Source organism: Cricetulus griseus, assembly GCF_003668045.3.
Source record: "Cricetulus griseus strain 17A/GY chromosome 1 unlocalized genomic scaffold, alternate assembly CriGri-PICRH-1.0 chr1_0, whole genome shotgun sequence".
Classification (NCBI taxonomy): domain Eukaryota; kingdom Metazoa; phylum Chordata; class Mammalia; order Rodentia; family Cricetidae; genus Cricetulus; species Cricetulus griseus.
The window spans coordinates 145,956,549-145,959,730 of record NW_023276806.1 but is presented as its reverse complement, the minus strand read 5'-3'; the positions used below and the strand labels follow the sequence as shown (position 1 = coordinate 145,959,730).

The 3,182-nt window shown below is 39.1% G+C and overlaps 1 pseudogene; it reads right to left on the bottom strand.

Moving 5' to 3' along the window:
- Positions 1–2,223: 2,223 nt before the first annotated feature.
- On the bottom strand, positions 2,224–2,882 carry LOC100771807 (annotated as a pseudogene).
- Positions 2,883–3,182: the final 300 nt, after the last annotated feature.

The window sequence follows — 3,182 nt, the reverse complement described above, 5'->3', positions numbered from 1 at the left end:
GAATCTATGCAAATTTGGCCATTCAAATCTAATTAAATGAAACAAATGATTTGCTCTATGGGTTGAGGACTACTCAGAAGTTAAAGAAAAACACTTCTATTCTGGTGAACTCTTATGCAATATATATATATATATAATATATATATATATATATATATTCAGGAAATATGGAGATGTGTAGCTTCAGGGAACCTTGAAGGCTCCAAGTATTAGCCAAAGGCATAGTGAGTATTTTCCTTTTGTCAGCACACTTTACTTAGCCACTTCCTTCAGCCAGATGATGAAGGGCTTCAATTATTGCTTCTTCCAATCATCAATCCCATTTGAAAAGCTCTAACTGTGAGAAGGCTCATTTATGTTCCATCCCAACTTACAGTAACAATGAAGACAAACCAAGTTGACCCTTTCCCCACAGGGAAGCTATCAAAAGTAGAAGATAAATATCTTGAGGGACAACTGGTCAACCTCAGATCTGTTTCTTATTCATTATATTAGTAGGGAATTCTTCCCTATATTTAAATGTAACATACAGATAGAGTGGAGATCATAGTCATGTTAATTTACATTGAGAGAAAACAAAATAATCACATTTTAAGTCATACCCAAGTGCAGTTTCAGAGATGGGCAATCTCAGGCATTTAGTGAGTTGGTTTTGGATATGTGGGTAATAGCCAACACAAATTGCAGCTTTGTTTTTTACATATAATCTCTCAACAAATAAATTGAAATAAATAGCTAAATTTAAGTATTAAAACCTACTTAAGAAAATTTTCTTTACCAACTATAATCAGAAGTTTCTTATGATTAAAGCAAGAAATGAAATCCCCAAAGAAAGTGAATACAGATTCAAAGATAACATGTAAGTATAAGTAATGTAAGTTTCTGCCTATAAAAAAAAACAGAATTAATGCCCAAGCACAGCAGCAGAAAGAGGTGAAAAATATAGCAGAAAAAAGTTAATCAGTTTTTGAGTATAAGTGACTTCAAAACTTAACAAGAAAAATGCCTTTAAAAAAAACAAATAGATGAAATCAGGCACTAGGGAAATGTCCAGAGATCTACAAGAATGACACCAACTAACCATCTAAGCAACAGTGAAGAGGCTACCTAAAATGCCCTCCCCTGATAATAAAATTGATGACTAACTTATATACCATCCTAGAGCCTTCATCCAGCAGCTGATGGAAGTAGAAGCCGACTCCCACAGCTAAACACTAAACTGAACTGGAATCCAGTTGCAGAGAAGGATGAGTGATGAGCAAAGGGGTCAAGATCAGTCTGGTGAAACCCATAGAAACAGCTGACTTGAACAAGTGGGAGCTCTTGTCCCCCAGACTGATCACTGAGAAACCAGCATGGAACTGATCCAGAACCCAAGAATGTGGGTGTTAGTGAGGAGGCCTTGGAAATCTGTGTGGCCTCTTGTAGTAAACCAGTACTTATCCCTAGCATAGGAATGGACTTTGGGAGCCTATTTCACATAGAGGGATACTCCCTCAGCCTAGACACATGGGGGAGGGCCTAGGCCCTATCTCAAAGGCTATGACAGACTCTGAAAATGCCCCCATGGAAGATCTCACGCTCCCAGGGGAGCAGAAATGTTATGGGATAGGTAGGGTGTTAGTGGGGGTTAGAGGAGGAGGGGAGGGAGAGGGAACTGGGGTTGACATGTAAAACAATCTTGTTTCTAATTTAAATTTTAAAAAATGGAGAAAAAACAAATAGACATTTATAATTTCTGAAAGAAATCTGAATAATCACCAAAGAAAATGGTCATTTTGATAAGTAATCAAATGTAAGTCATAATAGCAAAAAGACATTATGTATTAGCAATAATTAAACATAATCAAGTACAGTCCTACTTCCTACCAGGAACTCCCAAACCCACCTCATGTGGCACAGACCCTGGTAAATGTAGATCTTACTCCCTTTGATGTAACCCTGAGCCTTAGGTGCTGGAGTGTGTCAGTCATCAACTGTGGCTGGTCATCTTGTGGTTGGCTCTTTTCTGCATTTTTTCTGTTTGAATCTGGATTTTAATTATGTACACAAATAGTCATATAAGGATGAGGAGTCCTAAGGCTTATACATTATTTCCAAATGAAAGGTTGTAGAATAGTTGGTCTGGAATATGGCATCACCAAAGATGATAGCAAAGAGGCTTATTATTGTTTTTCCTGAAGAAAGTCAGTTTACTATATCCAATACTGACTCTGTGCCATTTGTCTGTAGAAATACTTATTTACCATCTGGAGTTTCCAATGTTTACGTATAACTGATTAAAATGGGCAGAGCATGGAGTTTTCTACTTATTTCCAGTTGATTTCTTCATATTTCCTGGCTTCTGAAAATGTTCCTTCCATAAATCTTCTACAACTATGTACCTTCATAATCCCCAGTCATATAACTTCTCCCCACTGTCCTGGGCAAAGGCAATGGCTTGTTGTGGGTAATAGATAGAATCACCTAATCCCATGAAAAAAGGAGGATACACCAGCTTCTATATTTTTGAACCTCTAGCAAAAATGAGTGAAATAAAACCAACAAAACCAATAACACCAAGTCTTGGGGAAAATCCAGGAGGCACATTTTGGAAATAGTCATAGTCGTCTAATCCCCACTGGACAAAGTGCTCTACTAAACCCCGGGGTTTAGTTTGGGAGTATATTTCTTGTATATGGCTCACACTGATGTCAGAGTTGGGAAATGTTTTCTTCAAATTGAGTCCTTGGCTCCTCCACATATTTAGACTGACCCTCAGGAGCTGAATAGAGTGAAAGCTCTTCAACCTTCATGTAATTTTTGTGAGGTGAGTCCTCTTTGGTTGCTGCATAGACCCTGAAGGTGAGCAAGCTCAGGCTGGCTGGCCCTACACATCTCTGAATTACCTTTAATCCCAGGACTCAGGAGGCAGAGGCAGGCAGATCTCTGTGAGTTCGAGGCCACCCTGGGCTAGCCTGGTCTACAGAGATAGGTCCAGGACAGCTGGAGCTGTTGCACACAGAAACCCTTGAACATGTTGCTGGCAGGCACCTCTGTTCTGCATTTTGACTAAAGGTCTGTAATGGTCTCCAACTACAAAAGATAGGCATATGCCTTTAAACTCAACACTGAGGCGTAGTCAGAGACAGGCACATTATCTGTCACTTTGAGGCCAGTCTTGTCTCTAGTGATTTGCAGGC